The sequence below is a fragment of the Bos mutus genome, chromosome 21 (assembly GCF_027580195.1).
Source record: "Bos mutus isolate GX-2022 chromosome 21, NWIPB_WYAK_1.1, whole genome shotgun sequence".
NCBI lineage: Eukaryota > Metazoa > Chordata > Mammalia > Artiodactyla > Bovidae > Bos > Bos mutus.
In genome coordinates this window covers 11,299,553-11,326,357 of record NC_091637.1, presented here as the reverse complement: position 1 = coordinate 11,326,357, position 26,805 = coordinate 11,299,553, and the positions used below count along the sequence as shown (strand labels likewise).

General features: G+C 39.5%; 1 long non-coding RNA gene across 1 annotated transcript in view; it reads left to right on the top strand.

Moving 5' to 3' along the window:
* The first annotated feature begins 379 nt into the window (after window positions 1-379).
* The window catches only part of LOC138984397 (uncharacterized), a 48,822-nt gene continuing 22,396 nt past the window's right edge, over window positions 380-26,805 (top strand). Inside the window, exon 1 of the long non-coding RNA XR_011461659.1 lies at window positions 380-534. This is a non-coding gene — a long non-coding RNA (uncharacterized lncRNA). The remainder of the gene's footprint in view (window positions 535-26,805) is intronic.

Here is a 26,805-nt window from a genome sequence, read left to right as displayed (position 1 = left end):
ACCCTGTTACCACGGCACACCACACTGCAGTCTTTGTCTGCAGGAGGCAGTGTGCCCAGGGACCTGGAAGGCAAGTTGTCCCCAGGTATCAGCACTTACTGCTGCCTTGGGGGCCACAAGGCAGCAGGAAAAAAGAAGTCTGTTCAAGTCAGGCCACCTCCAGGCTTAGCCTGTCTGCAGATCTCATCAGCAGAGGCACCAATTAGTGCTCATTAGAAAGGTGTTTGGGGGTTTTAATTTATTTTGTTTTCCTGATGTGGATAGCAGGCCTGGAAAGCGTGGACTGCCAAAAAAAAAAAAAAAAAAAAAAGCAACGTGTTCTAAGAAAAGACACAGTGCTGGGGAGACAGCTGCATTCCAGACCCCGCGAAGTGAGGCTACTGTGGGCCTTAACGAGGACTGATTACAGCAGGCCGTCTCCGCAAAGGAAGCGTCTGTGCCTGCGAGTCCTGTGCACCGCGGCTGTGTGCATCATCCTGCCAAAGATCACTGTCACTTCATAGGGACCGGCCCCCGGTGCCCCCGCAGCCAGTGGTAAGAAACAGCTGACGGCTGGTTGTAAAGCTGGGATGGCTACACATTGTTTAAACGACTTATCCTTTATGGATACCGTAGGAGGGAAGGGTCGGAGTGAGTTTCCTGAACTCGGTTGAGTCTGTCTTATGGGTCTTGTGGGAAAGCAGGTGAGAAGCACTGTTCTGGAACAGTGAGCAATTGTTCTTTCTTTAATGCATGTGTGTTCCCCTGCTTTTTCCATCTACACTCTTTCGCAGGGATAAGTGTTACTTTTCTTTGTGTAATTTCTATTTTGCCTGAAATAGCATGAAGAGGATATGGATTAGAAACAGAGGATACCTTATTAAGAACCACTGAATTGTACATTCTGAAGGGAGTTGAATTATATCTCAATAAAATTGTTTAAGCAAACAACAAGGGGGGGAAAAAAAAGAGGATATGTAAGAGCAGAGGGTTTGGCGTCAGGCTATGCTTTAGCCCCAGATATCTATTTCTTAGCTGGGTGACCTGGGGCTCCTCATTAACCACTGTGAGCCTCAGTTTCCCTGAGAGGTAATAATACTTGGTCTTCTTATATCACATGGTTGCTGTGATTACTGGGCTTCTCACGTGACCCTAGTGGTAAAGAACCTGCCTGCCAATGCAGAAGACAAAAGAGTCGCAGGTTCAATCCCTGGTTTGGGAAGACCCCCTGGAGGAGGGCACGGCAACCCATTCCAGTATTCCTGCTTGGAGAATCCCATGGACAGAGGAGCCTGGTGGGCTATGGTCCACAGCATCTCAAAGAGTTGGACACAGGCTCAAAGAATTGGACAGTCTCAAAGAGTTGGGACATGACTGAAGTGACTTAGCATGCACACACAAGAGACAGGATACTGAAATTACACTGAAATATAAATTATTGATGGCTCAATGTGACTACCAGCGGTGGTCAGGAGAGTCCCAATGCCCAGGAGAGGTCATAGTTACAGCTGGAGAGAGAAAGGAAAAGAGGTAGCAGATATGGAAAATAGCCCCTGATAGAAAATCGAGCTATAGGACATGGCGGGCGAAGTGAGCAGTTTTGCCTCTGAAAGGTCCTTATTTAATTACTCAGTTTAAAATTACTATTTAAATTTGAACAATTGCATTTCTTCATTCATTTCTTTACTCACTTGCTAGCAAGTTTTCCTAAACTGTGGTGTGGTGGTTGGTGATTGAGGAGATCTAGAAATAATGTAAACCAACCTTCTGACTTCAAGGAATTTGCTATCTCATTGGGAAGAGAAGAGACACTAGAGAAATTAGTGTAATCCACCAGGGTATCAGTGTAGAGAGTAACGACCTTTACATTGTGGATTTCAAAGGACAGAGCTTCTAAATGATACCTTGGAGACAGGTCTGGTTTTGGTAAATGAGGATGGATGGTTAAGAGTTTTCCAGGTAGAGGGAAGAGCATGAGTAAGAGCTTGATGATCTGATTTTCAACTGGATACTCACACTGTCTGGTCAAAAAATCTTCCCAACTCTTCTGAGGACCTTCTTCTCCAAGACCAGCCTGCACTGCATGCAAAGGGAAGGCGGATCCTTCTGGCCCCTCTGAGAGCAAGGCTATCCCCAGCTTCCCTCTTTTCAGTAGTGAAGGGTGACTTAACTCCAGGTGTTTTCACTTCAGAGACTCCACTAGCCCCCATACGCTCAGCACTTGGAAGGTAACAAATTTGCTATGTCACAATTGATAATCAACTCTAGTAAAAGAATGTCCAAATCAATTGAGCTTTTAGAAAGGGCAAACCGGCTGGACGCAGGCGGGCTCCCAGCTAGAGCTGGCTGGGCTTGATAAATTTGCCCTTATTATGGCTATTGATGTTTAAATTTCTTCAGGGATGTTGTTACATGAGTGCCTGGTGGTGACAGAGGTACGGTGACCTCCTTCGATCCTTAATCTACACCTGTTAGTTGGCTCCCTGGTTGCCTCTGAGTAGACTCAGGCTTAAAGGTTAACAAAAGAAAAACAGGCCAAGTTTACGCGGCGGCAGCCACGGATCAATGCAAGTAAATAACCTTCTCTGTCTTATTTCCCCAAGCATTATTGATCCACGTTCTTTGTTCTTTGTCATGTTTCTGTCTTTCTTTTCCCAGGGGACACTCAACGATCAGCTCGTATTGGACATGTTAACTGGCACATTATGACAGCTACCATTTTGTCACTCGATGTGGTCACACACACACACACACACATTTAATTTTACTTCGGTGTAGGAAGCTGGTCTACTAAGCCGTAGACTAGCAAGTGAATCTCAGACAAAAACCTCCTTTGCTCCAATTTCTTTTCTTTTTCTTCTGTAGCAAGCAGATGAATTCTGTGAACCTCTATTACATTAACAGGTTTATTTGCTGATGTTTTTATACCGATCAAAATGGGTATTAATCTAATGATTTAAAAATAAATTCACCATCAGCTGAAGCTTGGGGCATATTCTAGGTGAGTTGTACATGTTCATATCTGGTCTCACTCCCACAGAACTTATGTTTCTTTAAAAATTGGGTCCTTTTTCTTTAATTTTCCTGGTAGTTTTGAAAGGCTATTTGTCATCTTCCCTTCATTATCTCTGTGAAACTCTAGGGGATGTTACAGTAATATTCTTGCCATCCTGAACTCCATCCTTTCTCCAGTAAGGGTCTGCTGGTACCCCAACAAGACTGGCGCTCAAAGTGATGAGTATTAATTTGGACATGCTAGTTTTCTTACCAAATACATTGGTTCTTATTCATATGTGTCTGCGGTATGTATATCAATCCTAAAATAGAATTTCCACATAATTTAAAATATTCTATAAAAGCAAGAACTCTGTTTTCTAAAACCCATTATATTTTAAGACACATTTGTCTAGTTGAGGGCTTCCCTGGTGGCTCAGCTGGTAAAGAATCCACCTACAACACCGGAGACCTGGGTTTGATCCCTGGGTTGGGAAGATCCCCTGGAGAAGGGAAAGGCCACCCACTCCAGTATTCTGGCCTGCAGAATCCCATGGATCATACAGTCCATGAAGTCTCAAAGAGTCGGGCACAGCTGAACGACTTTCACTTTCTTTCTTGTCTGGTTGAAAGGAAAGACTTCCCCTTTAAGTTACAGAAGAAGTAAAGCTAGGTGAACGATAAAATCATGACAGTCAGTGTGTGCCTTGTTCTGTAGATCTCCTGAGTTGAGATCTATGATTTAATTCTGAAAAAAATACTTGAAAGAACTTAACAGTACTATAAGGTGTTTTTGTATTTGGTATCCTGGAAGGTAAAACCAACACTTTTAAGCTAAAAACATATTTGAATGAAAAAAACAGAGCTCAGTGTCTGTAATTGTTGCCCTGAAACTGAACATTTATAATGCCAAACAAAATAGAGCCAATACTAGTTATTTTGCAAAGAAAAAGTCCATTAGCAACTAGTTACTGCCAATATTTCCTCTGTGGACAACTTTTAAAAAAATTAAGCCAATATTGGTGATCTAATGTGTTGAAACAGACTGTAATTATCTAAAGTCTTTAGGGTCAATAGCATAAAATCTTGTCTCTTAAATTATTTGACCAAACAAACTTCACTTGCCCAGGGATGTATGTGAATAATGTGCGTCTCTCCTTCATTCCTCAGTCATTAAAATGACCCATGTATAATAGTTACTTTATTTGTCTCCTAGTACCCAATTTAGTATTCTGCTTAATCTACTAAAGGGTCATGTTTTAAGTGATATGTTGGTGGAATATGAAAGCTTATGTCTAGCATTACTTTACATGTAAAAATCACTGCAGGCATTGCTTGAGAATGTGAAATCGGTTATCATTAATGTTTAGAGCTGTTCATCCTTGATGTGCTTTGCAAACACTAATTAATGAATCTTCATGTGACAGTCATGTCCAATGAGTTGTTAACATTCTGTTCAACAGACAAGAACCCTTGGATTTTGGCCACTAACTTAACCTACCTCACTATTTCAGATAGTGAGCAGCAGAAGTAATGGCCCCAGGACTATAGGCTCTTGATCCTATGTGTAATGTACTGGGATGCTCTCTGAAATAGCAAATGTGTTTTCTTCTTGGATATTCTCATCTTTGAGCATCTCCTCTTTTTTTTTTTTTTTAGGTTATGTCATCTCTAGTTTCATATAACCATATAACTATAAAACCTATTCAAACATTTTATTGGTACTTTAAAAAAATTATTATTGGAGTATAGTTGATTTTCAATGTTGTGTGAATTTCAGGTGTGCAACTCAGTGAATCAGTTATACATATCCATACACCCACTTCTTTTAGATTCTTTTCCCATATAGATCATTACAGACTATCAAGTAGAGTTCGCTGTGCTATACAACAGGTTCTTATTAGTTATCTATTTTATACATAGTAGTGTATATGTCTGGAGAAGGCAATGGCACCCCACTCCAGTACTCTTGCCTGGAAAATCCTATGGACAGAGGAGCCTGGTAGGCTGCAGTCCATGGGGTCGCTGAGGGTCAGACACGACTGAGCGACTTCACTTTCACGTTTCACTTTCATGCATTGGAGAAGGAAATGGCAACCCACTCCAGTGTTCTTGCCTGGAGAATCCCAGGGATGGGGGAGCCTGGTGGGCTGCCGTCTCTGGGGTCACACAGAGTCGGACACGACTGAAGTGACTTAGCAGCAGTGTATATGTCAGGCTCAGCCTCTCAATTTATCACTGCCCCTTCTTAATCTCTGCGAACCATAAATTTGCTTTCTATATTTGTGACTCTTGTTTTGTAGATAAGTATATTTGTACACATTTGTGAAGAATATTCCACATATGAGTGATGTCATATGATATCTGTCTCTGTCTGACTTACTTCACTCAGATGACAGTCTCTAGGTCCTTCCAGGCATTATTTTGTTCTCTTTCATTGCTTAGTAATATTCCATTGTATGTATGTACCACGTCATCTTTATCCACTCCAATGTTAATAGACATTTAGGTTGCTTCCATGTCCTGGATATTGTAAATAGTGCTCAAAGGTACACTGAGGTCCATATATCTTTTTGAATTCTGGTTACATATGTTTTTCAGATTATATCATATATTTTAGACATGATTTTGGAATTAGGCTTCATTTTTATGGTTTTTTTCCCCCCAGTCACTGGCCCTCCCACAAAGGTCAGTGCAGTTTTGGAAAACATTGTCAAACTTTGAACAGAAATAATTACGGAGTCAACTGAAAGTATTTTAACCTTAGAATTTCTGCCAAATAGCCTCTTCTTTTCTGTCCCCTAAGCTGTTGTTGGAAGTTAAAGAAGGCAAAAGGAATATTTTCAAAGCTTTAAAGCATTTAGTTTTATAGAAAGAGTCTGCTTGGGGATTGTTTATCCCCACAAATGAGAATTTTGTCAGTTCATGCCATACTATGAAAGAACCAAAAATTTCCCAGAAATGATATTCAAAGACATCTTTAGTGTACAGAATGAAAACATAATCATTGCCATTTTTGCCATTGCTACAGGGCTTCTATTTATTTTTTTTTTCTATCCCTTTTAAGATATACCTTTCTTATAGGAGTTTCAGTCTTGAAATAAACCTTGTAAAATACTTAAATATTCCCAGTTTACCCTAGTCATGAAACAGCTCCATAGAAGCTTTATCTGAAGATCAGAAATTGTTCTATTATTTCTGACACAGTTCTAGATATATATATATATATATATATATATATATATATATATATATGTCATCATCAGGCTCCTCTGTCCATGGGATTCTCCAGGCAAGAATACTGGAGTGGGTTGCCATTTCCTCCTCCAGGGGATCTTCCCCGCCCAGGAACTGAACCCATGTCTCTTTCCTCTGCAGCACTGTCCGGTAGGTTCTTTGCTATTAGCACTGCCTAGAGCCATAGACACATAAAAGGTTTACCCTAGTGGTTCAGATGGTAAAGGATGTGCCTGCAATGCAGAAGACTCAGGTTCAATCCTTGGGTTTGGAAGGTCTCTAGAGAAAGGAATAACTGTGACTATGTTCTCCAGTATTCTTGCCTGGGGAATCCCATGGACTCAGGAACCTGGAGGGTTACAGGCCATGGGGTCACAAAGAGTCAGACATGACTGAGTGACTAACACTTTCACACATACACCCACACACATAAACACACACATATAAAACTTCACTCATCCAGAAGAAAAGGAATATTTTAATACACAAAACTTGTAATTTTCCCAGATATCTCAGTAGGTTTTTTATGTACATACATAGGCTGCAATAGGCGAGGCATGTTAAAATAAATCTTCCCAACATTCAACACAGTTAGGCACCTCTGGGTTCTTTCTACTAGTTTTCCCAAGGAAGTTTAGTCTGAGGAATCCCATAAAGATAAGATGTCCTGCTGTATGAAAGTACACATACAACATTTTAAAATGTGCTCCCATAGAAAGAATGTCTACAAACACCAGAGACTTGGTGGACTAGAGCCATTAAAACATGCAGCATAATTCATCTGCCTGAGAAGCATGTTCAGAGTTCAGCTCAGTCGCTCAGTCATGTCTGACTCTTTGCAACCCCATGGACTACAGCACACCAGGCCTCCCTGTCCATCACCAGCTCCCGGAGCTTGCTCAAACTCATGTCCATCAAGTTGGTGATGCCATCCAACCATTTCATCCTCTTTCATCCCTGTCTCCTCCTGCCATGAGACGCATCTCCATGAGATACATATTAGATGGTAATTATCATGAGCATTCTCACTGAGAATGGCCTTATTATCAATGTACATCATTTACTATCCTTTTTTTGTCCCATGAGCCTACTTGTTTGTTTTTATCAGGCAATATCTCTAAAACCATTCTGAACTTCTTGATGAGAAAGGCTGTGTCTTGACTTTTTTTAGCCCCAGTGTCTAGCAGTGTCTACACATCGAAGGTATTTTTAAAATGACTGTATGGAGGCTGATACTCACAGCCACAAGCATTAAATTATCATACCATTTTACCACTTATTGACAGTTATCATTAGTGAGATTTGGAATACCAAGAATATACTAAGTCATTGGGCCACATCAGAAAGGGCTTGAAATCACACACACGGGGGTTTGGGGCAGCTCCAAGCATGAATGAAAATCACTTGGAGCAGATCTGTAAGGACCCTACTGAATTTTGCCTCATTCCCTGAGAGATTTCAGATTCAACATGGTCAGGGCTGAAACCCAATTCTAGATTTTGCTTCAAGTTTCAGTAGGCATCTTAGACCTGGGGGTTTGAGTTCTGTGACAAATGGACAGGCTTCTCCAAGTCTGACAGAACTAACAATAGAAGAGGAAATAATCGCTTTGGGGGATATACACTCCAGTTGGTTCTGAACTAATACCAAGGAATCATTGGCTCCATGAGCCTGAGGGAAGGCCATGTGGTGTAGCAAAAGGTCTCAGACTTCAACAAGCACACAAGTCAACCAGGACCCATTGAAAAAATGTCAGTCCTAAGTCAGTAGATCTGAGGCATGGCTTGAGATGCTGCAGTTTTAACAAGCTCTCAGATGGTGTCATTGGTGGTGTGGTAAGGAATACACTTTGAGTAACAAGAGTACAACATATAGTAATAGACTTTGGAAACAGAGAGACCCAAGGTTCAATTCTAGCTGTGCTACTTATCGGAAACAGGATTTTGTGCAAACTTAAAAGATTACAGGGTCTTGATTTTCTTAATTGCCAAATGGCATTACTAATTCTTATCCCACTGAGTTTAGGATTAAAAGAAATGGAGTATAGAGTATGCATCCTTCCCCCTTTTTTTAAAGGGTGGAAAAATGTAACCTCCTTGTTTCTTTGAAGACTTAGTAGATGTCTGAAATAGGAATTTTTTTTTGTAACCTCCTTAAGGTTAAGTATTTCTATGAAGTGAAGATCATGCTACAATTTCTGAATATCTGAGATCACAAATGAAAAAGTCTGTAACCATTTCTAGAGCAAGATGCATGCATGCTAAGTCACTTTGGTCGTGTCTGACTCCTTGTGATCCTAAGAACCATAGCCCAGCAGGCTCCTCTGCCCATGGGATTCTGCAGGCAAGAATACTGCAGTGGGTTGCCTTGCCCTCCTCCAGGGAATCTTCCCCCTAGAGCAAGATAGGTACAGCAAAAGTATTATTCTCTTTCACTCTACATGAACATAACTTAAGAAAACCAGTGTATACGTGTAACCCCATGGTGGTAAAAAGATGGTTGGAGCACTGTTTCTCATTTTGCATACAGAAAAATTAAGCCCCCTAAATGTTTGTGCATTATTTCAAAAGCAAAATTAGTTGGGGAATCTTCTTACATTTCTAATCTATACTCTTATGGAGGAATTGCTATGTAAGGAATACAGAGTTTTGCTCCATCTTGTCTTGTGTTTTGTTTTGCAACTGGGAAATGGATGTGGATTAGTGAAATTTAAAGCATTTGTTATGTCTTAAGGCCCTATTCTTTGTTCCTGTATGATGGTCATGCAGCTTAATTTAACCATTATTCAACTTCTTGAGACTTACACAGCAAATAGAGTCAGTCAGAATAGGTTAACCTGTTTTGCAGTAACAAATTACCTTGAAAATTCATGGTTTAAAGAATAACAAGTTTTTGCTTATCACATGCTATTTTTACCTCAGGATGGAGAGGTGAAGAGACTCTTTACTGTCGTCACTTAAGGACCCTGGCTGCTGGAGCAGCTGCCATCCTGACTCTTGCAGTTGTCATTCCAGAGGAACTCTGCAAGGATCTTTTACTGGTAACTGGATGCTGTAGCAAAAACAATTTGCTCTCACAACTCACTGGTCTCAGTGAGACATATGGCCCCATCCAACCAACACAATAGACAAGAACTATAATCCCACCATGGTCCTGGAAGGAAGGTACAAGAAATCCATGGAAAATAGCTCAAATGACCCCCATACTTACTTTATCAGGCACAGATATTTATGCTTCCTCATTTTCCCTGAGCTGCCTCTACCATGCCACTAACAACTCACTCATTCTGACCCCTTGACTTCAACAACACAGAAGCCAAAGAGACACGCACTGGGGTACCTAGACCCTTCCACCCCCTTCAGACTTTGAATGCAGGATGTGGAGTCTGACATTACTGAAAGCCTCAGAAGGAAAGAGATGATACCAATCAGAAATGTGTTGGCTGTTAAACCTCCCCCTATGACTTATGGAGTGAATTTTGATCAATGACAAAGAGAAAATTTCCCTCCTTCACACATTTTAAGGACTGCTCTGAGATTTTACCTTGCAGCATTTCGTGAAAAAGCAGACAGACCCGATGAGTAGCTTACTGCATCCCACTGTGGCTCCTCATCCACAAAGGTCAGCATCACCATGCGTCACTTGAATTGACTCACATTTCCTCTTGCCTAAAGTTGTCTTTTTCCTCATCTCTGCCAACCTGGATGCAATACACTGCACCTCCCAGCTAAAGTATTGACACTCAAATCCTTCCTTTAGGCTACTTTCTCAAGCACCTAGGTTGTGCTGCCTAACAGATCTGCTTCAGCTTCTGCTTGTAGACAGTCTAATATTGAAATTCTGACCAAACTTTATGCTTGATTCAACATGGAACCAAACCAGGCCATGTTTATTGGTGGGAATCCTCCAATGGACTGCAATATTGCCAAATAGTATTTTTATTATTTTATATTTGACAGCTTGGACAGTGAGCTTATCCAATTATATCAATAACTGATTCAATCATTATTAAAATTATAATGTTCCTATGGAACTATTGACATTTTAGGGTGATTATTTCTCTGCTGTGGGGGTCTGGCCAGTGTACTGTAGGATGTTTGGCAGCATCCCTGGGCTGTACCAGTGTCACTTCCAGTTGTGACAACAGAAATGTCTGTTGTTGTTGCTGTTCAGTCGCTCAGTTGTGTCTCACTCGTTGCCATCCAATGGACTGCAGCACACCAGGCTTCCCTGTCCTTCACTATCTCCTGGAGTTGGCTCAAACTCATGTCCATTGAGTCGGTGATGCCATCCAACCATCTCATCTTCTGCCACTCCCTTCTCCTCCTGCCCTCAGTCTTTATCAGCATCCGGGTCTTTTTCAGTGAGTTGGCTCTTCATATCAGATGGCCAAAGTGTTGGAGCTTCAGCCTCAGTCCTCCCAGTGAGAATTCTGAGTCAATGTCCTTTAGGACCTAGAAATGTCTATAGAACTTGTGAAAAATACCCTGAGGGTAAAAATCAGCCATAGTTGAGAACCACTAATATAAACAACTTGGTAGCTTACACTTTTTAAGGTAATTACATTTTAAGCCATGATTTAAAGATATTGTATTGACCTTCCTGTTGTTACATGTAATATGAGATACTATACTATGAGATACTACGTGGTTTCCTTGGTGGCTCAGTGGTAAAGAATCTGCCTGCCAATGCAAGAGATGCAGGAGATGTGAGTTTGATCCCGGGTTGGGAGGATCCCCTGGAGTAGAAAATGGCAACCAACTCCAGTATCCTTACCTGGAAAATTCCATGGACAAAGGAGTTTGGCAGGCTACAGTTTGTGGGGTCACAAGGAGTCGGACAGAAGTGAGCATGCACACACACGTGCACACACACACACACACATATATATATATATATTTTTTTTCCCCATTAAGTTAAATACAATGAAAAACACAGGGGGATACCATTCTAAATTAGTGAAGATGTAACAGGGCAAAATTTAGATATATGAGATAGAAAGACATACAGATGGATTGATGTTAGAGATAGACAGATAATAGAAAATCACAATAGACTATTTCTAAATAGATTTTATGCTGAATATATGTTTTTCAATGCATAGTTACTACATTTGTATACATATGGATACTGCTAAATTAAAAAAAAATGTTCAGGAGATGGATGATGGTTAAAGTTCACAATAATATAAATGTACTTAGTACCACTAAACTGTACAGATAAATATGGTTAAAATAGTATATTTTATATTATGGAATTCTACCACAATTAAAAACAATTTAAAAGAAATAAGCATAAAGAAAAAGATAATTTATATTCTAGCCTTTATTGGGATTATTTTTTTCCCTACTAGAAACTTTTTTCTTAAGCAATGAAGAACAGAGTAGATTGTTCAAATTGTCATGAAATTCAAATGAAGAAGTCTAAATTAATGAGGTTTTGCTGTGCTTGAACATATGCAGAGGACTGATATCAGATCATCTCCAGACTTTAACCAATAGCAATTACACTTGTATCTTTAGTGATGTCAACCTGAATTAAAAATTGGCTGGCTTTATTAAGAATACCCCTAACAGACTTCTTAATTAATTTGGAGATACTATCAAGTAATGTAGTTCACTTCAGCTTCTAAGATGGATAACATAAATACATCTTTCTCCTTTTTACTTTATTATAAATTCAAGATTTTTAAAAGTAGAACATAATAATTGCTCAACGTAAGTCAGATCCAGTGGGAAAAACTCATGTTAAAGATTCTTTGTTTAAACATATTTCTAATTCCTCTATCCATAGTAATTATTTCTTTACTATTAAATTTAATTACACTAGTCAATCAGATAATCTGGGGTTCTACCTTTGTCGTTGTTCTGTTGCTTAGTGGTATCTGGCTCTTTGCAACCCCGTGGACTGCAGCACGCCAGGCTTCCCTGTCCTTCATTATCTCTTGGAGTTTGCTCAATCTCATGTCCATTGAGTCGATGATGCCATCCCACCATCTCACCCTCTCTCACCTCCTTCTTCCGCCCTCAGTCTTTTCCAGCCTCAGGGTCTTTTCCAGTGAGTCAGCACTTCACATCAGATGGCCAGGGTATTGGAGCTTCAGCTTCAGCATCAGTCCTTCCAATGAATATTCAGAGTCGATTTCCTTTAAGATTGACTGGTTTGATCTCCTTGCTGTCCAGGGGACTCTCAAGAGTCTTCTGCAGCACCACAGTTCAAGAGCATCAGTTGTTTGGTGTTTAGCCTTCGTTATGGTCCAACTCTCACATGTGTACGTGACTACTGGAGAAATCATAGCTTTGACTCCCTGGACATTTGTTAGCAAAATGATGTCTCTGCTTTGTAGGGCAGCGTCTAGGTCTGTCACAGGTTTTCTGCAAGGAGCAAGTGCCTTTCAGTTTCATGGCTGCAGTCACTGTCTCCAGTCAGCGTTCCACTGAGTTTTCTTCAACAGTCAAACTGATGCTGTAGTTCTCGTTAAACTGATTCACTTGCTTGAATCACTCTTTGCATGTACATGATACCTAGTTAAAAATGACTTCAAGATAAAGATATACACACTATGAATGTATAATATTGTACATGTGGTAAGATGTAAAAATAAGATGCCTAAAAGGATGCCCTAAACTATTAAAAATGGCTCTCTCTGAATGGTGGGATTCAAAAACTTTTGAAAAGAATGTTTGCTTTATATTTTTCTGTTTGAATTTCTCACAATAACTATGTACTATTTTTCACCAAAACATTTTAAATACTCTTAAATACATGTTTTTTTTGCTTATTGAAACACTTTAAATAATGTGTCCAAAACGCTATAGTTTTCAATATATGTTTGGCTTCCCTTGTGTCTCAGACAGTAGAGAATCTGCCTGCAGTGAGGGAAGAACTGGGTTCAATCCCAGGGTCTGCAAAATCCCCTGGAAAAGCGAATGGCTACCCATGCCAGTATTCTTGCCTGGAGAATTCCATGGACAGAGGAGCCTGGCAGGCTATAGTCCATGGGGTTGCAAAGAGTTGGACACAACTGAGCAACTAACACTTTCATATATGTTTAATTTCTCAAAATATCCCTTCAAAAGCAAAAAAGGTGGTCTATTTCTGAAAATACCATTTATGAGTATAATAATAAAACATAAATTTCTTCTCACACTATTAAATATATTTGAAATATTGCTAGTTAAACAACAACAACAACAACAAAAATCTGGGACTTAAAGGAAAAGAAATGTAATGCTGCTTTTCCCCAACATTTTAATTTTAATTTGATGTCTTGATTTTTATTTTTTTTAATTTTTGCAGGTCTATAATTCCCTTTCATTGAGATTGATCTGCACATACAAAAACACAGTTATACTTTTGGAACAATGGCAATGAGTTGATAACTTCTTCCAGGGGATTTTGTAATTATATAGAGATTATTCATTCAAAAAATTATATATATATATACTTGTATTTAATTTATAATGTCCTTTTAAAAATTAATTTTAGATGCATATATATAATACAAATACACATATATAGACAAAGGAGAATTCATCATGGAATGAAGTCTCAGACAACACTGAATTGACTCAAGTCATCATTTTTATAATGTTGCTTAATATATAAAAATATAAAACAAAGTACAAAATATCCATGATTATAATTTCTTTGCAACTAATAATTCTCAGCAAATTCATAAATGCATGCAAAACTATAAAGCCAGGAAAGTCTAATAAACCATTATTTTTTTAATATTTGAAGTATTATACAATACTAATATTAGTTGTACAAATAGTAATTCAATATTTTTATAGATTATACTCCATTTAAAGTAATTATAGAATTTAGCTGTATTCTCTGTGCTGTACATTACAGCCTTAGATCTTAATTTTATACCTAGTCATTTGTGCCTCTTAATCCCCTTCTCCTATCTTGCCTCTCTCCTATGTTCAGAGCATCATTATTTACAGTAGCCGAAGTATGGAGGCAACTGGTGTCCATCAACAAATGAATGAATAAGAAAGATGTCTCACACACACACACACATACACACACAAATGGAATATTACTCAGTCTTTAAAATGAATTTCATTTTTTCCATTTTCACCAACGTAGATGGACCAGTAGGATGTTACGCTTAGTGAAGTAAGATGGACAGACAAAGACAGTGAACCATTATTGTTAATAAGGAGTGCTGCTGCTGCTGCTGCTAAGTCGCTTCAGTTGTGTCCGACTCTGTGCGACCCCATAGGCAGCAGCCCACCAGGCTCCCCTGTCCCTGGGATTCTCCAGGCAAGAACACTGGAGTGGGTTTCCATTTCCTTCTCCAAAGTATGAAAGTGAAAAGTGAAAGTGAAGTGGCTCAGTTGTGTCCGACTCTTAGAGACCCCATGGACTGCAGCCTACCAGGCTCCTCCATCCATCAGATTTTCCAGGCAAGAGTACTGGAGTGGGGTGCCATTGCCTTCTCTGTAATAAGGAGTAGCATTATTATTAAAGTTAAGAAGTTGGAGTTCCTACCGGATACCAGTAACCTCAGATATGGTTCACCACTAAACTTATTTTTGTATTTCAACTTCAATATGTATATATATAATATATTAAACAATTGTTGTAAGGCTCTGTTTGCTATTCTGGGAATTACTGGGACTCAAACTTTATTCAAACTGCATATGCTGGCTTTTGGCTTAGTCGCTCAGTTTTGTCTGACTCTTTGCAACACCATGGACTGTAGCCCACAAGGCTCCTCTGTCCATCGGGATTCTCCAGGCAAGAATACTGGAGTGGGTTGCAATGCCCTCCTCCAGGGGATCTTCCCAACCCAGGGATCGAACCCAGGTCTCCTTCATTGCAGGCGGATTCTTTACCGACTGAGCCAAAAGGGAAGCCCAAGAATACTGGAGTAAATAGCCTATACCTTCTCCAGGGGATCTTCCCAACCCAAGAATTGAACCGGGGTCTCCTGCATTGCAGGTGGATTCTTTACCAGCTGAGCTATGAGGGAAGCCCAAGTAATATTCAAACACCAGTTCTAATAAATTATTTGGCATATCTGTAAGGCAGTTTTGTTCTCTTGAATATAATGTCGGTGTTACTGCATAATTGATAACTGTCTTAAATGAACATCTAGTTCAATTGCTACTAAGACTGGGAACTGAACATTTTTTCATTGTTTTTTATTTTATTTTAAATCATTGCACCTACTGATAATGAAATGAATGGCACATGCTGTTCTAGATAAAAACATGATCAAATGAATGTCTGCCTCCAAGATTGATATGGCATTCCTAATTAACATTATATTTTTGTTTATATAATAAACTCAGATGCAATTTGACCTTCATTTCTGTATAACACATCAAAAAAGGCAAATTACAGCATTGAAACCAAGTGGCAGAAAACTAATTTCCAGACAATCCAAAATATGCTTATGTTGTTTTCTCATTTTAAAATGATTTTGAATCATTTAAAAATGAGAAAGTTATTGTATAAGATTGAAGATCTCAGAAAACAAATTTCTAGAATATATCCCAAGTTGAGAAACCTTAGTTTAGTGGAAAATATGAGTTTAAATATCAACTGGTTTTTATTCATTAATTCACAATATTTTGTGAATGTCATCGACGTGGTGCTAAGTGTTAGATGATGGACATAGATGTTTTCTTAGGCCTCCTGGAGCTCACAGCTTAATGGGAGTTAATATAAAGAGGGAGAAATTAGATTCTCTTACTGAGTGATCTTGAACTGTCTCTCAACTTGCTCAGTTATCTGATGAAGGGAGTATCCACTCTCACCATCAGATGAGACAGAGTCCTTTAAAGTTTTAAAGTCCTGGAGAAAAGGAAAACATTATCTGTCACATTTTCTCATGCCAAGGGAAATCATGTTCAACATAACTACTGGGACATCCATTTCCAAGCTAGTTCAACTCCCATGATAGTACAATAATTACAACCAGCAAACTAGCCTATTTGAACTTCAAATCCAAAATGATAGTTTTGGTGACATCATTATGCTCGATATTAAAATCATTCATGTCTGGACTGTGATATGACTGTCTAGCTATATGCGATATTGCAGATAGATAAGGCTGGTAACAGGAAAGCGGCATTTTAGCTGAAATTTCAAGAGAGGTAGCATGTGGCTTTCTAGCTTGGAATGCCTCCAGGATCATTAGAATTACCAACCATCCTGTAGTGGTGGGACATAGCATGAGTGCTTTCATGATCATCTTGACTTTCCATCTGAAAGACATCATCTCTCACAGCCAAGGGTCTAATGATTACAGCACAACACGTGAGGAATTAGCAGGGTAATAAATCATTGCAACACTTTCGGCAAGAGAGGGCTTGCTTCAACCCTTCTGGTGCAGAAAAGAGTCTGAGAGCTTGAACTGCTAATGCGATGAGCTGATTTTTGCTCCATAGCCACTTTCCCCAGCATTAGTGGGATTGTGCTCAGGGAGTGCTAATTTTAATATTGCCTTAAGAGAAGCATAATTAGAAAGGTAAATCTGCAGAGGGGACAATCGAGTGATATCTTCCATGTGTATGTTTCCGTGTGTGTGCTTTAACGAGAATATTCCAAATTATGTGCATTCATCTAGCACCATGGTTGATGAATGTATGAATTAATCTCTTCCAATATTTAAGAGTAATCAAAGGACAAGTTTTATGGCTATGTATGTCTAAAATTGTCTGAAATCAGTGTAGGGATCAAAGCCATGTATACATAGTTTCAAATTATATGCATTTAAAATTTTTAATCAATATATTTGTATTTTCTGATTTAAAATATGAGATGCTTTCAGTAAAAATTTTTTAAAATATGAATAAGTAATAACTGGGTTAATAACTCCAATCAGCCCACTGTATCCTTGGGTTCTGCAAACTTGGATTGGATGGTGGATTCAACCAACCTTGAATCTAAAATATTCCCCCCAAATCTAGGAAGTTCTAAAGAGCAAAACTTCAATTTGCTATATGTCAGCAACTATGTAAATACTGATACTAGCATTTACATTGTATTTATAGTGTTTAACATAGCATTTGGAGAAGGCAATGGCAACCCACTCCAGTACTCTTGCCTGGAAAATCCCATGGACAGAGGAGCCTAGTAGGCTACAGTCCATGGGGTCGCTAAGAGTCAGCATTTATATTGTATTAGGTATTATGAGTAATCTAAAGATGACTTAAAGTATATGAGAGGATGTACCTAGGTTATATGCAAGTTCTACGACATTTTATATAAGGGTCTTGAGTAGAGTGGGAGTGGGGGTGGTTCCTGGAATACCCATTCTGGCTATCTAGAGTCCCCTGTATCAGTAATCTGCTTATCCATTGATAATGTTATAGAATTAACATGTACATGTATTTACTTAATTTGTAAGTCACTGTTCTTGTTTAATCTCTAAGTCATGTTGGACTCTTTGCAACCCCATAGACTGTAGCCCACCAAGCTCTTCTGTTCATGGGATTTCCCTGTCAAGAATACTAGAATGGGTTGCCATTTTCTTCTCCAGGGGATCTTCCCAACCGAGGAGTCAAATCCACGTCTTCTGCATTGGCAGGCAGATTCTTTACCACTGAGCTGGTGAAGGACTGGAGTGGGTCCAGTCCTTCACTGGTGTGAAACCCTTCCCTTTTCCAGGGGATCTTCCCAACCCAGGAATCGAACCCAGATCTCCCACATTGCAGGTGGATTCTTTACTGACTGAGCCACAAGGGAAGCCCAAGAATACTGGAGTGGGTAGCCTATCCCTTCTTTAGCAGATCTTCCTGACCCAGGAATCGAACTGGGGTCTCCTGCACTGCAGGCAGATTCTTTACCAACTGAGCTATCAGGGAAGCCCTGAGCCACCAGGTAAACCCTTTTAATTTGTATGCATGTGCATAATTTAAATTGCACATGAATTGGTATCAGTATTAGAATGTTTTCATTGATTGTACTAGTCCTTTTTTTTTAATTTTGGCTGTTGTTTTCTGATACTACCAAAATTGGAGTCTCCCCTTACTGAAAAATGAGGAAAATATTTTCCAGAATAAATCCAGATATAGCGTCAAGAAAATATATTATATTAAATTAAATGTTTAATATAAAAGCAGATTAGCATGCTGTGTCATTAGGAAAAGTCTACTAAGCCAATTTAGTCTTGGGTCAACACAATTCATCAAGAAAGGGCAGAGAGGACTAAAAATGCTGTAAAATGTTTTTTTTTTCCCCCCTTTAGTATAAAATAGTGCTCTTTTATGTCCCTTTTTATACAATATCGTTCTTCTGGCTTTGCATCATAAAGCAGAGATGCCTGGAAAACTTATTTAAAAGTTTGGGAAAAGAAAAGTGGAGAAAATATAATGATATTAATGTGTTTCATTAATTGTAGAGAGTGTAACCTCATTTACTCAACTGCCCTGGGGAGACTGTTGCTGCTTTAAATGGAGAACAACCAGCAAAATTGGGAGCCAAGAGTCTGAAAGCTTAAAACAGAGTTTCTCCTTTAGAGACAAAAAGTCATGCTCCAAAGAAAGCATAGTCTCTGTTTTGCCCATTTAAAGCCGAAGAAAACGTAGTGGAACTGAAGAATGCAAGGGAACATGAAACAGCTGTGAAATCTTGGGTCGGGGTGGGGGGCAGGCAAAGAGGCTGAGTAAAAGTGGAATTTTCGATAACTCCATCAGCATTATCTTTCCCAGTGGTGATTGCCAAAACTGTATTTGTTTATAGTTCCTTGAAGATAAAGAGCTAACTTTGAGCTGAGGGAGAAATCCTCTATTTCCCTGAGAAATGAGAGCATTGGGTATTCTCTTGCAGAGTCTGGAAATCATGCCTGACAGGCCTGCCCGTAGGGTATTTCCTGCCTAATTTTGCAGCCCTGAAGGGTCGTGCTATGCTCCAGAAAAACATCCATATTAAATTGGGCTATTAATTGGGGAAAAGGTCAGAGGTGGGGATGATACACTCACATACAGTTTGCCTAAGCAGCCTTGAGCCTGCAAAATAGGGTCTTTCTCAGGCTGAGCGTCTTTAGATCAGCTCTGTGGTTGGAGGGGAAATATGGGTGACCCCTGGTTTGTGAGCCTGCAATTCATTCCCTTGTGAGTCATGAAATTTCCATCATGGTGTGTCACATTATTTTATAGAGCTTCACATAGAAACAAAACCCTCTTAGATGATGCCTGACACCCTCCATGATTCAGCCTTGGCCCCAACATCCTCCTTCCTTTTTCTCAACATCTTTCTCATGAGACAGTCATCCTAACTCGGTAGCTCACATCTGTGCTCTATCGAAACCGCGTTCTCTGGGCCGAGCAGATGAAGGCTCTAGCTTTGTGCTACCTTCAACCTAGCACAGAACTTCGCACTTTGCATTTGACTGAAACCAATGCACGTTTATTTATTCACTGAATTTTCAGACTTCCACCGGTAACAGTGAAGTGCGCATTGTCAAACACATATGGATAAAAGTGGCCTTTTTTCTTCTTATTGGAAATGTTTCATAGTATGGGATCTGTTTTCATAGAACATATGTGCAATAAGAATTTTTTTTTTCCTGTGATTTTTCAAAGGGATAGTTCTACTAATATAGAAAAAATACCTAGGGGTGTTTGATCAGGCTTCAGATGAAAGATATTCAAGCACTTTTTTGTGAGTTCTTTAATGTTAAAAGCCAAATACAGTGTTCCATAGCAATGAATGAGGAACAATTTCTTCCCTTAAGGAGCTTGCAAGAGATGGGAAAAAATAGACATATTGGGCTGCAAGAAGATCAAACCAGTCAATCCTAAAGGCAATCAGTCCTGAATATTCATTAGAAGGACTGATGCTAAAGCTGAAACTCCAATACTTTGGCCACCTGATGTGAAGAACTGACTCACTGGAAAAGCCCCTGATGCTGGGAAAGATTGAAGGCGGAGGAGAAGGGGATGACAAAGGATGGGATGGTTGGATGGCATCACCGACCTGATGGACATGAATTTGAGCAAACTCCAGGAGGTGGTGATGGACAGGGAAGCCTGGGGTGCTGCAGTCCATGGGGTCACAAAGAGTCAGACACGACTGAGCAACTGAACTGAACTACAAATAGATTTTATCAAATAAACTGTGGTCAGTACTGTGAAACCCTGAGGAAGAGTGATTCATTCTTACTTTATGGAAATGTGACAGTTAATGAAGACCCCAAAGAACAGGTAGATTTGGTAGGTGGAGACACAGGACAGGACATATGAGGAGGAAGAGATGGTCTGGGTAAAAATACAGAAGCAGCAGAAGTATTCATAGCTAAGCCCACTATGCGTTAGGGAGGATGAAACGTATCAGGAAAAAAATGCTGGAGAAATACGGAAGGACTGAGCCCTCATTCTTCCAGAAGCATTTTGGGAATATCACAATGATGCTGCAGAAACTAATGATGCTGAGGAGACAAAGCTGTCAGAGCCCACTGTTTGAGATGCTGTTAGGTTTAGAAGTAGCAAGACTACATCTCCTACCAAGAAAGAATCCAGGACCTGGGAGGTCTGAGGGTTGCACAACAGAAGGTGTTGCTGTGCATCCTCACCTGAAATATAGAGTAGGGGCCCTGTTGTAATACAGAGTTTCTCTACTGGCGTATAACACCTTACGATGGTGTGTTAGTTTCTGCTGTACAGTGAGGTGAGCCAGCTATATGTATGCATGCATTCCTCTCCCGCTCAGCCCACCCCTCTGGGTCAGCACAGAGCACCAAGCTGAGCTCCCTACTAGGGCTATACAGCAGCTGCCCACTAGCTGTCTGTGTTACTCATGGCAGTGTATACAAATATCAATCCAAATTTCCCAATTCATCCTACCCTCTCCTTCCTGTGTGTCCACACATCCACTCTCTGCATCTGCATTTCTATTCTTGCTCTGCAAACAGGTTCATCTGTACTATTTTTCTAGATTCCAAATATATGTGTTAAAATATGATATTTGCTTTTCTCTTTCTGACTTCACTCGGTATGACAGACTACCCACAGCTAATGCGCACGGAAAATGACTTGTGGCCGCAGCAGAGGAAAGCAAAGTATATGAGAAATGTGCAAATTAATGAGATTATATTTGGAATGGGGAGATGTAATGCCAAGTGTAAATAATATTTCACATGTTATCCAACACAGAACTGGTGAAACTTTACTGCGTACAGGTGCCGAGCTAGGAAGCAGAAACATTAAGTTTAATACAGCACTTGCCTTTAAGGATCTCCTGGTCCACTGGGGGAGATGAGTGTATATAAATGAATTACAGTTTAATATGACAGGGATTTTCAAAGATTTAGTTTCAAGACACCTTGACATTCTTAAAAATTATTAAGGAGAGTTGCATCCAACAGATTTTGTTTGTATAGATTATAATCTGTCAATATTCCCTACATTAGGAATTAGAAGGGGGAATAAGCTTAAAATATGTATTCACAAAATTTATTTTAAAGGAGCGATTAGAAACACATCACAGGTTACCATCAGAGTGGTGATGTCATCCCACATCCCGTAGTCTCTGGAAAATGCCACTGTACAGTTTTGAGGAAGGAGAGTGAAAAAGGCAAATCATGGTTTAGCCTTCTTATGAAAATAGTACTAGACTCAGAAGTCCCTAGAAGGATGTCAGGGACCCTGATAGGTTCCTGGACTACAGTGCTAGAAACACTATATAATAGGAAAAGAGCTCTAATAAGAAAAAAAAAAAAAAAAGCGTAAAATATAGTTGGTACCCAAACTGTGTTGTTGTTCAGTCACTCAGTCAGTCATGTACGACTCTTTGTGATCCCATGGACTGCAGCACACCAAACTATAGAACAGTTTAAACTGTTTGCATAAGAATGAATAATAAATGTTACCAGTTGCTAAACTCATATAACTCACTTAATATTCAAAACAAGTATTAAGTATGATTTAATATCTGTATTTTACAGATGAAAAAATTAGCCTCTGAAGGTATAAATAAATTGCTCAGAGATAAACAACTTAGTGGCAGGTCTGGATCCAAACCAGGCCCGAGTCAGTTCAGTTGCTCAATCATGTCTAACTCTTTGCCACCCCATGGACTGCAGGACGCCAGGGTTCCCTGTCTTTTATGATCTCCCGGAATTTAACCAAACTCATATCCACTGAGTAGGTGATGCCATCCAACCATTTCATTCTCTGTCAACCCCTTCTCCTCCTGCCTTCAACCTAAACCAGACCCATCTTACCCCAAATCCACAACTATGACTCTATCTAGCAGCTCAGCGTATGATTAAATGTTGTTGTTCAGTTCCCAGTCATGTCTGATTCTGTGACCTCATGGACTGCCGCATGCCAGGCCTCCGTGTCCCTTACCATCTCCTGAAGTTTGCCCAAATTCATGTTCATTGCGTCAGTGATGCTATCCAGCCATCTCATCCTCTGATGCCTTCTTCTCCTTCTGCCTTCAATCTTTCCCAGCATCAGGGACTTTTCCAATGAGTTGACTGTTGGCATCAGATGACCAAAATACTGGAGGTTAAATAATTAATATTAAAATAATTAAATAACAATATCAAATTCTTAATCAGGCCTTACCATTTGCAAGTCATTGGGCTAAGCCTGTATGCTCAGAATCATTATCCCATTTAATTCTTACAGCATTAGATGATAAGCGACATTATTATCCCCATTTTTTGTCTGTGAGGTCCTGTTGGAAAAAGCTTAGTAATTGGTCTAAAGTCAGAAAATTAGAAAGCAGTAGAGCCAATATCAGTGCCCAGATTTTTCTGATGTCAAAAGGAGTTTTGTTTATTTATTTATTTTAATACAATACTCCAGAAGAGTATCTATCCTAACAAAATAACAATACAATAATGGCTAAGATGCATCAAGTGCAAAGCCCTTTGCATCAAGTGCAAAGATACAATAACCTATTTAATTCTCAAAGATGAGTCCTTATTAAAGCTCAAAAAATGCTAGAGAATCAAAGTAGTAAAAGATCAGAATGACACATGAAACTGAAGAAAATCAACCAAAAAATAACCTTACAGAAGACATGGGTCAGGAAGACCATTCACAGGCCAGACATAGGGCATGAAACGTCAGGAATGGGTGGCAAATGAGATGCTTAGGGCTCATCATAGTCCTGGAGGAAACAGCTCATGATTTGAAAAGAACAATGACCCCAATATTTTTAAAAGGCAAGTGTTCCATTTCCGTTTTGTATATAAGTTCATTTCTTTCTTTCTTTTTTATTTTTAAGATTCCATATGATTACCAAAAGGCTTCTTGGTGGCTCAGAAGGTAAAGAATTTGCATGCTGTGCAGGAGACCTGGCTTTGATCCCTGGGTTGGGAAGATCCCCTGTGGAAGAGAATGACAACTCACTACAGTACTCTTGCCTGGACAATTCTATGGACAGAGGAGCCTGGTGGGCTACTGTCCTCATGGGGTTGCAAAGATTGAGCAACTAATACTAATATAATATTAATATAAATATATATATATATGGTTACTAAAGGGGAAAGGTGAGAGGAGAGATAAATTAGAAGTTTGGTATTATATATATACATTACTATATAGAAAACAGATAATCAACAAAGACCTGCTGTATAGCAGAGAGAACTGTTCTTAATATTGTGTAGTAATGTATAAGGGAAAAGAACCTATAAGGGAAAAAACTATCCTTAAATTGAAAAAAAACAGGCAAGTGGTCCATTTCTGTTGTGTATCTAAGTTAATGGGTATCATTTTAATTTTTATTTCTTTTTTTAGATTCTATATGGTTACCAAAGGGGAAAGCTGGGAGGAGGGATTATTTAGGAGCTTGCAATTAACATATGCACATTACCATATATATAAGATAGATAACCAACAAAGGTCTACCCTATAGCACAGGGAACTATACTCAATATTTTGTAATAACTATAAGGGAAAAATATCTGAGAAAATATATCTATCTCTGTATCTCTAAATTCCTTTGCTATACACCTGAAACTAACACAAGTTGTAAATGAACAGCACTTCGATTAAAAAAAAAGAGGCAAAAGGTCCAGTTTCTTCCCACTCCTTCTTGCCTTTTTTCCTCACTTCATTTGACTACAAAGTGGGCTTCTCCTTCTATAGCTCCAGCCGGGGGAGGATGCCTCCGGTTCTGCTCCCAGTGGTGAAATGTCACCACAGTCGGCTATTTGCAATGCAAATCTCCAGGCTTTGGCATCTGAGATTGATGTCCCCTGTGAGAACGTACTTAGTTGCTGGGCTGGCGCTGAGTGGAAGTGACACAGGTCTCCTCCAGCCTCGAGTGGTTGTCAGAGGTAACAAAGCAGGGCCGGGGAGAGATGAGCCGTGCGCCCTTTAGACACCAGCCATTAACAGCACGTGGTATTAATGCATCTAAGTCTGGTTGGGGCCACCAAGTCTGGGCCGAGGGCAGATGGCATACCCGAGCCGGGGCAGAGGACAAGGGGACTTTCCGCAGACTATTCTAGAAACTAATGAGAAGGTGCGGAGCCCCTAGAGGCAGAGCACCTGTCTGGGTCAGACTGTCATTTACATTCCCCGCATTTCTGGGCAGCATAGAGTGGTGTCCTGTGGTCTGCAGGCGAGGATCAGGGTTCCCCGGGAAGCCAGTCAGTCCTGACCACTGAGATCCAGCTGGCTGTGTTCCCTTGGGGTGGGGTGTACAGGGTAGAGTTGGGGCACTTGAAATTGAGCTAGGCTTTTAGGTGCAGGAAAATTCACAGGAAAGCCTGGAAATTACCTGAAAAACAAAATAAAAAATCTGCCTGAAACCCATCTTTTCTTTTATATTGTAAGTTGTTGCTATTTTTTAAAAAGCAGCTTTTATTTAATACATGATCATTTGTGAAGAGTTTGATTTACTGACAGCAATGTGGGAGGAGACTCTTCTGTCAGGGCCTGGAGACAGCAATTATGCAACCGTACCTTGGCTCAAGTTCTAGATTTTTCCTAAGAATGCCAAGAAAAAGAAAACATACACCAATAAGAAATAAAGCATAGCTGCAAAACTCCTTTTGCAGTTATGGATTATAGGATCAATATAGAAAATAGAAAATATCCATAGGAAAAAAATAACTTCCTTTGGGAGTCACAAAATATCTAAATATCTAGAAGTGATGACTGTGAACATTTTGCCTATGACTTTCTAGAAACACACACAGACACACACTCCCAGAGAAAGGCACACTCAGCTTATAAATTAGCATAATTACGTGGCAATTGCAAGAAATAGGAAATAGCGATTTTCTACTATTTTATCAGCTGGTGAGCATTAGATTATAAACATGCACCATCATCAGATTTACTAGTCCTCCTGAGCTGGGCATTTAAATTTGTTTTGGTATTTTAAAAAAATTACAATAAATATTAATGTACTTTCAGCTTTAGGCATTTGTATGGTTAAATATTTCTATTTCTAAATACAAAATCATTGAGATCACTTTTTACTCTATTATATTCTATTGGTCTTTGTTATTTGCCCTCATTGCCTCTAGGCACCATTTAAATAAAATGATTTGGAAGAAACTTTCTTTTTTTGTCAACATACACTTGGCAACATTTCTCTCAACTTTCAAATTTTGGTCACCTTGGCAACAGGCAGAAACAGAAGGATGATACATTGGTTTTATCACCTATACTGAATTCTCAAAAAATATTTTTTATTATTGTTATGAACTGTGTGTTTATAACCCTTCTAGTTTACATATTGAAGCCCTAAACCCCAGGACCGGGATATTAGAAGCTGAAGTCATTGGAAGGTAATTAGGTAGAAGCCCTCATAATGGGATTCGTGTCCTGATAAGAAGAGAAAGAGAACAGAGCTCTCTTTCTCCATCCTGTGAGAGGATTACAAGAAGCAACCATTTGCAAACAAGGAAGAGAGTTCTTACAGGAACCAAATTGTCCAGTATCTTGATCTTGGATTTTCTAGCCTCCAGAACTATGAGGAACAAATGTTTGCTGTTTAAGGCCCCCAGTCTGTGGGATTTTTGTCATAGCAACCTGAAGACAATGACCAAGATAGTAATTTTCTTTCATCTTATCTCTCCCAAACTATCAATTTAATGTTTATGGTAGCAACAACTCACACATATTTAATCCATTTATATATTCATTAATTAAATAATATAAGTGCAATAATAAGTGAAAATACTAGTCGCTCAGTCATGTTGACTCTTTGAGACCCCTGTAGCCCACGAGGCTCCTCTGTGCATGGTATTTTCCCAACAAGAATACTGGAGTGGGTTGCCATTTCCTTCTCCAGGGAATCTTCCCAAGCCAGGGATCAAACCATTTTGAACAGATACAACTGGTTTTTGGTCAGCATAATATTAATTCTTTTTAGACACTATTCCAATAGTTTGCTAGGAAGTCCAAATGTGGCGGTCCAGTGAGTAGTCTTCTCAGCACAGGAACATAGGTATATGTCTGCGCTGTAGACAGAGAGCTAAGAGTGTGTGCTATCCTGAAATTCATGATGTGGAGTTTGGTGCTCTGACACCTTTGACCTTGCGGGTGTCAGAGAAGGGAAGACTGTTCTTAAAGGAAGAGAGATCAAGAAAGGAAATTACTGAGTCTTCTGGTGTGAGGTAGCAGACATTCTCCGTCTGTTCTCAGTAGAACTGAGACAAGA